This window comes from Natrix helvetica (genome assembly GCF_964273705.1).
Source record: "Natrix helvetica genome assembly, chromosome: Z".
Classification (NCBI taxonomy): domain Eukaryota; kingdom Metazoa; phylum Chordata; class Lepidosauria; order Squamata; family Natricidae; genus Natrix; species Natrix helvetica.
The window spans coordinates 141662479-141674731 of record NC_138554.1 but is presented as its reverse complement, the minus strand read 5'-3'; positions in this window follow the sequence as shown (position 1 = coordinate 141674731).

Here is a 12253-nt window from a genome sequence, read left to right as displayed (position 1 = left end):
CCTTGCCTTTGCCCCAGGGCAGCTCAGGAGAGAAGGGCTGGCGATCCGCACCTCAATCGAAGCTGGGGGGGAAATTCCCCTTCCCCAGTTGCACCAGTATCAAAGGGTTTTTTCCCTCTTAAGCCAACAGCATCCAAGGTGGGTGAAGTCACTTCTGCTACCAGGGAGGAGGCTGTACACTTGTGAGTGGCTCCTCTTGGCCTCTGAAGGCTGACATGGATGCGCCCCTCCCCAGGTCACCCATCTGCCCCATCCTTTGCTGTATAGGCCAGCGGTCCTCAATCTTTACAGTTTGGTGCTCCAGTGGGGAAGGAGAGAGGCCCCCATATGCATGCACAGGCCAGCCTGCCACTTGTGTCCCTTTTTGGCTTAAAGTCTGGTCATTGGACTTCTGCAACACACGCACTACATGGGGCTACCCCTGAAGAGTATCCAGAAGCTCCGTGGTGACCATCCACTTTTAACCACGTCCTGGAGATACCCCAGTGATTTTGCCCTGCATCCTCCAACTCCAGTGCTCATCCTCCCATCACGGAAAGACCCTCTGACGTCTGAGATGCAGTTGTGGCCCCCTCCCCTGAGGCCAATTGGAGCAACCAGAGGGATAACCAGGAGAGGATGATGGGGTCGGAAGAATGTTCATTTTGGCAGCGAGGGTGATCAGTGGGATGAAGCGGCTGCCCCCACACTTTCCCAGTTCCCTCTCCCTTACACAAATACACACACATACACATGCACATGCACACTGAGGTGGTATTCAGCAGGTTCTGACCAGTTCTGGAGAGCCGGTAGCTGAAATTGTGAGTAGTTCAGAGCTCTGACTGGCAAGTGCCAGCTGATTGGAAGGAAATGGGGATATTGCAGTATCCTTCCCCTGCCACGCCCACCAAGCCACGCCACGCCCACAAAATCTGAATTTGAATCCCACTGATGGACACACATGGGCAGAGCACAGAGGGTAAAAAAGGTGGTCAGAATTTGAGCAGCCTTTGTGTTCTTCAACCAGGAAAGTGTCCGTCGCCCCAGTCTGAAATCTTCCCACCTGGCTTTTATCCAACCCAAAAGCCAATTTGGAGATGCTACCAGTCCAGATCCTCACCAGGAACCTTTATCTTCAGCAGAAGGAAACAGGTTCTCTGGATTCCCCACCCACCCACCCCCACCTCCAAGAATGCAACAGACCCACCAATATCTAGAAACAAGTAAAGTAATAACTGGAAGCCAGCATGGGTTTGTTCAAAAGAGATCATGCCAAACCAACCTTATTTCATTCTTTAACAGAGTGACTAAATTAGGAGGCCAGCGAAAGACTTTGGACATAATAGACTTCAGCAAGGCATTCAACAAAGTAGACCACAACCTACTTCTTCATAAGCTAGAAAAAAGTGGGATAGACAGCTTCACCACCAGATGGATTTGCACCTGGCTGACAAACGGCACCCAACGAGATGTCCTTAACTGGTACTATGTGGAGGGAGTTAAGCAGAGGGGTACCACAAGGTTCCACTTAGGCCAAGTACGCTTTAATATCTTCATAAATGACTTAGATGAGGGGATAGAAGGGGAGCTTACCAAATTGATGGAGGATACTAAGCTGGCAGGAATAGCCAATGCCCAAGACAATAGGCTCAAGATCCAGATGGACCTTGACAGATTTGAAACCTGGGCCCCATATAACAAAATGAAATTTGATGTAGACAAAAGTAAAATCTTACACCTAAGCAACATAAACTAAAATTACATATATATAGACTGGGTGAAACCAGGCTTAATAGCAGTGACTGTCAGAGGGATCTTGGAGTCTTAGTGAACAACCAGTTAAATATGAGCCAACAGTGTGCAACGGCAGCCAAAAAAGCCAACACAATCCTAAATTGCATTAACAGAGGGATACAATCAAGATCAAGTGAGATACTAATACCACTCTATAAGGCCTTAGTAAAACCATACTTGGGATACTGTTTTGGTCACCACGCCATAAAAAAGATGTTGAAGACTCTAGAAAGAGTGCAGAGAAGAGCAACCAGGATGATGAAGGGACTGGAGGCCAAAACATATGAAAAACGGTTGCAGGAATTGGGCATGTCTAGTCTAGGGAAGAGAAGGACCAAGAGAGACAGGATAGCATCTTCCAATATTTGAGGGGCTGCCACAAAAAGGAAGGGGTCAAACTATTTTCCAAAGCCCCTGAAGGCCAGACAAGGAATAATGGATGGAAACTGATCCAGGAGAGGTTCAACCTGGAAATAAGGAGGAATTTCCTGACAGTGAGAACAATCAACCCCTGGAACAGAAGTTTCCTTCAGAAGTTGTGGGGGCTTCACCCCTGGAAGCTTTTAAGAGACTGGACTGCTATCTGTCATAAATGGTGTAGGGTCTCCTGCTTGGGCTGGGGGTTGGGCTAGATGACCTACAAGGTCCCTTCCAACTCTGTTAATCTGTAAATCCGCCACAGCAAAACCTAGGCAGCCACTGGGGAGACACTCCCAAACCTCTTGCACCCTTTGGTGGTGAAAGAGGAACTGTGCCCATTGCAACTTGCACCCTAAAAAACCTGAAGCACGAAGATACTATTAATAATAGCAAATGGAAAGCCCCCCCTCCAATCCATTTGAGAACCCAGAGAAAGCTTCAGCAGGGCCCCCACTGTGACTGCTGCCCCACCCCCACTCTCTGGGCGGTGGCATCCTTGCTTAGCCAAACAAGGAAACACCCCCCCCCAAAGTCCACCCTCGCTTCCTCTGCTCTTTGCAGCTGCTTTGCAGAGCCCCACCCCCTGCACCCCCACAGCAAGTTGGAAGGCGGCTGCCTAAAATTCAGGGAAGGGGGAGAAAAAGCCCACCCGTTAGCAGCAGGACCACTTCCCCCCCTGCCCAGTCTCCTCTAAAAACCTCCCCCATCATAGGTGGGTTCTAGCTGGTATTATTGCTGGTTCACTCGTGTGTGTGTGTGTGCGCGCGCGTGCGCGTGCGTGTGCGCACTGGATGTGCGCTGTGCCTATATGTACAGCTCAACGGAAATTGTTCTGCGCATGTGTAGAATTCCCAAAAAAGATGGCGATGACAGCAGCCGTGGAATCAGTGCAGGGGCGTGGCCAGCCTGGGTCGCTGCCAGTTCTGTGACACAGGCCAGCATGCCACTACCAGTTTGTCCAAATCAGTCCGAACTAGTAGGAACGTGCCTCTGTCCTCCATACTGGGAAAAAGCAGATGCCTGAGAATGGGGAGAGAGGGGGTTGGCTCTGTGTCCTGGAGAAGTGGGGAGCTCCAATGGAACAGAATCCCCTAAATGCTGTGGCTCTCCTCAAGAAGGGACGGGGTCCTTGGTGGGGAGGCGTCTTGTTTTCCCCTCCAGCCCCCCAATCTGGTTCCTGCTTCCCTAGACAAAGATTGGGGGGCTGGTTCTGCAGTGGGGTGGGTTGCCAGAAGGAAGAGGCTCCCTTCAGATGACAGGACTTTCTCCAAGGACACAAATCCTCCCCCTCCCTCAGTATCAACTGGCCCCACAGCCTAATTCTCTACCAGCCTGGACCGTTCGGAAGGACGCTCGCTCTCTTGGGCTTCCCATCCCTCAATCCTTTGAAGTAGACCAGGCCGAGAACCCACCAACACAAGAAATATTCAGACTTTATTGGATTGTAGGAGCAGAATTTTGAAAATGTCTCCCCTTCGCTTCCATGGGCACCAAAGAGCATCAAGAAAGAGCAGCCTTGAGGTTCTTTCTCACCCTGTCCTGTTTTTCTGGGGTAAATTCTTGTTTTCCTTACAGTGGCCCGATGCAATCCTTTCTTCCATTGGCCAAGATGGCCTCCGTAGCATTTCTTGTGTCAACCAAAGTTCTTATTAAATATTGTTACTTGTAAGATGCTCTGTGGGGGGGAGGGGTTGGGAGGGGAGGAATGAGTTGGCATGACTGGTGAGGTTGGTCCACTCATCCTTACCAGATTTGCCCAGTCAGAAGGGCAGCCGTGTTTCCGGGAAAGCATTTACATGTATTTGTAAGATTTAGAATGATATTCAGCTCTTAGAAAATGAAATAGGTTCCCTGCTTGAGCAGAGGGTTGGACTAGATGACCTCCAAGGTTCCTTCCAACTCTGTTATTCTGTTACTAAAAACCCATTCCTGACAAGAAAAAATAAGCTTGGGAGAAGAGGACCAGCCTTGTCCTTGGGCCAATGTCAGCTTACCAGACCCCCTGAGTAGGGACTGGATTAGATGGCCTCAAGGGTCCCTTCCAGTTCAGAGAGTTCCGATTTCACCCCCAGCAGCTCTTCTGCTCTGCTTGTTCTCAAGGGGCCTCCGTCAGTCCCATCCTGCAAGGGAGGAGGGCTTTTTTATTTTTATTTTTTTTGCAAAAGTCACCTTCTGGCCTGTCTCCCTGCAGCCCCAGGTGGGGGGAGGGTGTCTGGGAATTAGGGGTCGTCCTCGCTCTTCTGGGGGCCAGTGAAAGACTCGGGTCCTTACCTTTGAAGACCCCTTACATCTTCTCAAGGGCAGCAGGCTCCTGCCCCACAGACCCTCAAGGCCAGCCCGGCCCCATATCCTTGCCTTTGCCCCCGTGCAGCCCAAAAGCACTCCCCGCCCCCAGTTGCACCATTATCAAAGCCGAGAGCATTTATCCCAGGTGGGCTAAGTTGCTTCTTCTTCCCTGACCCTCCACCCCCCAATACCAGAGAGGAGGCAGTTGACTCTTTTGGTGGCCTCTTGGCCTTTCAAGAATTTAAGGGCAACTTGCTGTGGGATAATTTAACAGTTCAATTACCGAAAAGAAATCCAGAAACTATGCTGATGTTCGCCATCCCCATTTCATGTTGTCCCTCCTTTGGCATCCATTCCTCATTGCTGGAAGCATTCAAGAGACTGGACTGCCATCCGTCAGAAAAGATGTAGGTAGGTCCTCCTGTTTGGGGGGCGGGTTGGACTAGATAACCTAACAGGTCCCTTCCAACTCTATTCTCTTTTTTTGTCTTTTAATGACCCCGTAATCCCTTACATCAGGGTGGAACTGGGCCAACTGAATGGAGCTGAGTCTTTACTGGCTGGATGCCCTTCCTGTCACCAGTGCGGAGTTTTGTTCAGCAGATAATTACTCACTGTGCCCAGAGAGAGAAACAACTGCCCCTACCGAGGATCGAACTCACAGCCTTCTGATTGTGAGGCGGGAGCTCCACCTCAAGGCCACTGCACCACTCTTCTTCTTCCGTTCTCGTGAATGGTTTTATTCCACCATTTCTTTGACATGAGTGTAACTGGTGTAAAGTTGTCCAGGGTGAGTTTGGCTGAGTGAATCCCCGGAGGCCCCTTTCAAGTGCAGCTCTTCTAAAGGGAACCTCTTCCTCAAGTGCAGGAGGGGCCAGTGAGAACCCCAGGAAAGGGGTCGGCCCCATTCAGGATAAGGGGCTCCCTTCTGAGGTGCACTATTTGGGAATCCAGAAGTCCTGTGTGTCCACTGATGGGTGTGTGTGACAGCTTCTCTCTCTCTCTCTCTCTCCTTCCTTCTGTTTCTAAAAAGAATCCAAGGACGGGTGGGAAGAAACTGGATGCTCCCCCACCACACCTCCCTCCCCCCATGGCTTCCCAGGGAGCCAAGCTTGGGCTGTGGGCGAAGCCAGGGGCTGAAGGAGCCGCAGAGGCAGAGGGCAAGGGAAGCGCAGCTGCTTTGCCAAAGCAAGAAGGGAGGAAGGGAGGGAGGAAAGAGAAAGAAAAAAGGGAGGAAGGAAAGGGAAAGTAGGAAGGAAGAGGAGGGAGGGAAGAAAGATAGAAAGAGAAAGAAAAAAGAAAAAGAGAGGAAGGAAAGGATGGCGGGAGGAAGAAAAGAGACAGAAAGAAGCAAAGGAAGGAAGGAAGGAAGGAAAAGAAGGAAGAGGAGGGTGGGAGAAAAGCCCCTGCGTTCTCCTGGATCTTTCCTGAGAAACCCAGGAGAAAAGGAGTGGGAATGAACGAAGGAGGAAAGAAAGGGAGGGATGAAGGAGCAAAGGAAGGAAGGAGAAAGGAAAAGAAGGAAGAGGAGGGTGGGAGAAAAGCCCCTGCGTTCTCCTGGATCTTTCCTGAGAAACCCAGGAGAAAAGGAGTGGGAATGAACGAAGGAGGAAAGAAAGGGAGGGATGAAGGAGCAAAGGAAGGAAGGGAGAAAGGGAAAAGGGAGGGAGGAATAGGAGGGAGGGAGGAATGAAGAAAAGAAAGAAGTAGATAGGAGGGAAGGAAGGAGGGAAAAGGGAAAGAAGGAAGGAAGAGGAGGGAGGGAGGAAAGAGGGAGAAAGAAAGAAAAAGAAAGAAAGAAAGAAAAAGGAGGGGGGAGGGGGATTTGTAGACCAGGCTGCCCCATGCTGGCCCGCTGAGTATGTGATACACCAGGTCGCATTGAACCGGCCCACTGGCATCGCACTTGGTAGACCGGGCCTTGTAGACTAGGCCACTTACACTTGGTAGACTGGGTCCTTCCTAGGCTCGCCAGGAGTTTCCTTCCCACTTTGTAGACCGGGCTGACCCGACATGGGAGGCTCCTTACAGTTTCCAGGAGAGTCATTTTGCCTTGTGTTTTACCCCCCTACCCTAAACCATTTCTGGCAGATGGCAGTGGTCTCTCTCCTCCAAAGCTTCCAGTCATCAACCTCCCACAACTTCCAAAGGCAACTTCTCTCCCATTGGTCCATTCTTCTCACTGTCAGAAAGCCAGACCCTTCCTAAAGACGGCAGATGAGTAGCTCCGAAGACTATAATATAGGGGGAGACCCATTATGACAAAGGGGTCAAACAGGGCTGCCATTCTGAAAATGGGAGGGGCCATCCAACGTGGCATCACTTCAGTCTGCCCATTGCGAAGTAGAGACATTGGGCCGGCATGGAGTTGCCCCACTCTACCCAATGCAAAGAGGAAACATGGCAGCAGTTGCAGGAGTTGGGTCAAGCTGCCCATGACCACCCAGTTGGCCACAGCCACCCAATCGGCCACGGCCAGTGAGTGACCCCAAGCTGGCCATGCCCACACAGATGGCAACGCCAACAAAGATTAATGACAGCCCTGAGAAGATCAGCCTGCTCTACCCAATGCGTAGAGGAAACACGAAGCCAGCATGGGTAGAGATAAGATTCAGGGTACTGTATTTTTGGCTGGGAGCTCAAGGAACTGATAAGGTCTGTAGTGCAGTTAACTCCTTGAAGGACTATTGCCTGGACTTTTCGGTGGGTGAATGCCATTAATTCATAGGAGATAAATGAAGAGGGGGCTCTCGTGACAAGGAGTCTGTTTCTTGCCTCTGCTAAGGCTGGATCAGAACGTGTTCTGAAATCGAGAGAAAAGTGGGAAAAGGGTCTGGATCCACTCCTGTCTGGATTTGGAGGGTGGGAGTGGGCGAAAGGCCAGCCAGCCCAGAGAGGGCCCAGCCTCTTCCCTGTGCCCCATCAGAGCTGCCAGGCAAGCCCCTCCCTTCGAGGATCCAGTCTGCCCACCCCTCATCCACAAAGCTGATCCACGTTTCATCCTTTCTCCACACTGACCACTCTTGGCAAATCCCTTGTTTTGGCAGGCTCTCCTTGAGTGAAGATGGTTCACTTAGCAACACACCGTGGTCGTTCGCCTTTATAGCCAACCACAGAGATGCTGCAACATGCCCCCTCCCTATTTCCCCCATCCAATCCCACCCTGCCGGGTCTTCGCTAGCCTCCCGGATCCCACTTGATCTTCTCCACCCCATTTCCAATAGCTTGCTTTCCCTTTTCGAAGAACTCCAGAGGAATCTGATCCACATGGCAGGAAAGCGACCATCTTTTACTCAGATGCTGGCACTGCCGCTTCCTGTCCCGTTCCTGCTGCTTCTTTCAGCATCTGAATAAAAGGTTGCCCTGTTTCAGCCACGAGGCAGCAGAAAGAACATTGGCTTATCTGAACGGTCGTTCTCTGGGCGCTGCGGGAGACTCCAAGCATGGGTTAACACTGTCTAACTGCCCTAGGACTGAGTGATATTTTTCTTGACCACGCCTCCCTTTGCCTCGTGTAGATCAGTTTAAAAACGAAGAAGTAACCGTACAAGATGGCCGTTCCTCAGTCACTCAATAGTCCATAGTTTTGAACACCTCAGAAGACCCCGGCTGGGTTTGGACTCTCCCGCAGTGCTCAGAGAACAACCATTCAGGTAAGCCAATGGTCTTTCTCCTGTGTGCTGCTTGGAGAGTCCAAGCATGGGACATACCCAAGATATTGTGTCCCAGGGCGGAGAGTGACCATATTATCCGGAGCCTCGACAACTTTTTGCAAAACTCTTCTTCCAAACAAGGCTTCAGCTGAGGCAAAGGTGTCAATTTTATAGTTTTTGATGAATGCTGTGGGAGAGACCCATGTGGCCACTCTGCAAATGTCGATAACGGACGCTTGGGTCGCCCATGCAGCCGAAGTGGCTGCACTCCTAGTTGAGTGCGCTACACGCGACTTAGCATGGCCCTGCCCTGATGTTCATAGGCCATCTTGATATAGGCCCGTAGCCAACGCCCAATGGTGCAGGATGATGCTTTGCGGCCCAGCGACCCAGGATGAAATGAGAAAAAGAAGGATTCGGAACATCGAAAGTCGTTGGTCCGCTTAACATAAATGCGGACAGCCCATCTCACGTCCAACTTATGCCAAGTACGTTCCTTAGGGTGCATAGGATTGGGGCAAAAGTTGGGAAGGATCACCTCCTGGGATCTGTGAAAATGAGTGTTGACCTTGGGGATGAACGTGGGGTCAAGTCTCAAGATGACTCTGTCAGTATGTATAATACATAGCTGTTCCCTGACGGAAAGAGCCGCTAGTTCAGATACCCTTCTAGCGGAAGTAATGGCCACTAGAAAGGCTGTTTTAAGAGTCAGGTGGTGAAGACTCGCCTTCCGAATCGGTTCGAAAGGCGCGCTTGTTAAGGCTCGTAAGACAAACGGCAAGCTCCAAGATGGATAATGGTGAACCATCTGAGGACAGATGTTCACTGTGCCCCTCAGGAAGCTCTTGACCTGTGGATGTTGACTCAGAGGACGGGAAGAACTCTTAGTGAGAATGGTGGACAAGGCAGCTACCTGATGACGGAGAGTGTTGGGGGCTAGGCCCTTGTCTAGTCCCTCCTGGAGAAAGTCTAGTAATTGTGGGACTGAGGCAGAAATGTCCCTTATACCACTCCTCTGGCACCAGGCTGAGAAGGCGCCCCTTGTTGCTTCATATATTCTAGTGGTGGAAGGCCTTCTGGACTCCTGGATAGTTTATATGACCTTGTCAGAGAGGTTCTGTTTCCTCAGGAGTTCCCCCTCAAGTGCCAGAAGGCTAGTTGCAACCACTGGGGTTCCGGATGACAGACGGCCACTTGGCTGACGGAGATTTGCTCCTGAGGAATTCTCCATGGTTTCGGAATGGAGAGGCTGACAAGGTCCGCGTACCAGGACCTCCTGGGCCAGTGAGGTGCTACGAGGATGATCTCCACTTCCTCTGCCAGCAGCTTGGTTACTACCTGCGGAATGAGTGGGAGAGGGGGGAATGCGTATAGCAGTCCTGGGGGCCCTTTGCACCTCAGCGCATCCGTCCCCTCCGCCAGGGGTGAGTGGTAGTTGGAAAAGAATCATGGTAGGTGTGTGTTGATGAGTGGCAAATAGGTCTACTTGCGGTCGCCGAATCTCCGCATGATCTGTTTGAAGAGGTCGGGGTGCAGACGCCACTCGGAATTGTTGATTGTCTGCTGGCTCAGCCAATCTGCCTTCTGGTTGTTGGTCCGCTCTGATGGACGCTAGGTGGTGTTCCGCCCACCTGCCCAGGGACTCTGCCTCCGTCATGAGATTTCTGGAATGGGTGCTGCCTTGCCTGTTTATGTGGGCCTTTGTTGCTACGTTGTCTGTTAGTAACAGTACATGGTGGCCCACAATCTGGGATGAAAACCGGCGTAAGGCGAGTCGGGCTGCTCTCAGCTTCAGCCAGTTTATGCTGTGAGCTGCCTCTCTCTAGGTCCATTTGCCCTGAGCGAGCTGGCCTTGACAGTGTGCCCCCCATCCTTGTAGGCTGGCATCGGATGTCACCACAATCCTTTCGGGTTCCTTGAACAGGCACCCCTTCTGTACTGCTGCTGTTCGCCACCAGGATAGGGAGCGAATCACCTTCTGCGGTGGCAGTACGTGTTTTGGGGAGTTGCTGGCTTTTGCCCTTTGCATTGGCAGGAGGAACCACTGTAGTTCCCTGGCATGGAGTCACGCCCAGGGAACTACCTTCAGGCATGATATCATGATGCCTAGAAGCTGCGGAAGTCTGATGATCAGCACTGACTTGGACTGCCGGCATTGATGCACTCTGTCCCGGGGATTCCGCAGACGGTCTGGTGACAGGAATACCTGGCAAGAGATCGAGTCTATGATGGTGCCGAGGTGTTGGATGCGTTTGGTCGGTTCGAGTTGGCTTTTCCGGTTGACCGAGAAGCCGTGTCGTTGTAGAACCCGTATGGTTACCTGAACGTCCCGTCGGGCCTGGTCGCAGCTTGAGGGGTGAATGATGATGTTGTCTAGGTAACATTCTAGGCGAGTCGGCCTGTTTCGAAAGTGTGCTGCCACTACTGCGAGAATCTTCGTGAATGTTCTGGGCAGGAACGAGAGGCCGAAGGGGAGAGCCCTGTACTGGTAGTGCCTCCCGTCGTAGTGGAGCCTCAGGAACCTCCTGTGAGCTGCATGGATGGGAATGTGCAGGTAGGCCTCCTTCAAGCCTGTTGAGGTGAGCAGGTCTCCCTGTCTGATGCAGTCCAGGATGGAGTGGAGGGATTGCATCTTGAATCGCTTGTAGGCCAGATGCTGATTTAGGCACTTCAGATCCAATATGGCCCTCCACCCTACTGAGCACTTTGGGACCAGGAACAGGATGGAATAGAATCTCTGCTTTTCCTGATCCTTTGGCACGGGTTCTATGGCCCTCATTTGGAGATGGAGAATCTGTCTGCGCGAGGTCTCTTTTTAGGGGCTTCTTGGGGGTCGGATACCGAATGAATGTCCTTTGGGGGAATGACAGAAATTCTAAGACTAGGCTCTTCCTGATTGCGTTGGGGACCCATGAGTCTGTGGTGATCTCCTCCCACCTGTCGGCGTATAGCTGAAGCCGACCCCCCATGGGAGGAACCCCTTGATGGTCACTTCCTGCGACAGAATTGGCAGGAGTTGGCGCCTCCACGAAATGGCTTCCGAAAGAAATGCTGTTGCTGCCTACCCCGAGCTCCGAAGGAACTTCTATCTTGGCCCCTATCACCTGCCCGAGGGTAGGACCTCTGATAGGGGGAGGAAGTGGACGCCTGGGCAGACTCCTGCGCTTGAAATGACTGCTTCCTAAAGGAACCGGAGCTCTTACGCTCGTTCTTCTTTCGGGAGGCCGGAAGGATCTTTCATTTGTCTTTAGTTTCAATGACAAACTTGTCCAGAGCGTCCCCAAAGAGCTGTCCTCCTTTGAAGGGGGCAGAAGAGAGCTTCCACTTAGTCTTCATGTCTGCCTGCCAGTGACGGAGCCACAGCAGGCGGCGTGAGGTTACATTAGGTGCCAGAGCTCTAGATGTGAACTTTGCCGCATTCAGAGAGGCATCAGCTGAGTATTCAACGGCTGATTTTGTTGAGATCATGCCGCCACCAAGATCCCCCAGAGGGAGGTTTGGATCTCAGCTGCCTCAGCCAGAGGAGGGATGCTCTGATGAAAAAAGAGGCAGAGGTACAATACAATAGCAGAGTTGGAAGGGACCTTGGAGGTCTTCTAGTCCAACCCCCTGCCTAGGCAGGAAAATCCTATACCGTTCCAGACAAATGGCTATCCAAAATCTTCTTAAAGACTTCCAGCGTTGGGGCATTCACAACTTCTGGAGGCAATGTCTGTTCCACTGATTAATTGTTCTAACTGTCAGGAAGTTTCTCCTCAGTTCTAAGTTGCTTCTCTCCTTGATTAGTTTCCACCCATTGCTTCTTGTTCTACCCTCAGTTGCCTTGGAGAATAGCTTGACTCCCTCTTCTTTGGGGCAGCCCTTGAGATATTGGAACACTGCTATCATGTCTCCCCTGAGGTGGATGCCTGAGGTGGATGCCCTGATGGCCCAGGCAGCCCCCTGGTGTGTTTTATGGCACGCCTCCTCAGATCTTTTGTCTTCTGCCTTGAGACCTTCCAGAAGGTCTGCTGGCAGGTTCAAATTGGAGGTCAAGGAGACCACCGGGGCATCCACCTCAGGCAACTTTAGAACATCCTCCATCCTACTTTTTATCCAAATAAAGGGATTTATCCCCTCCG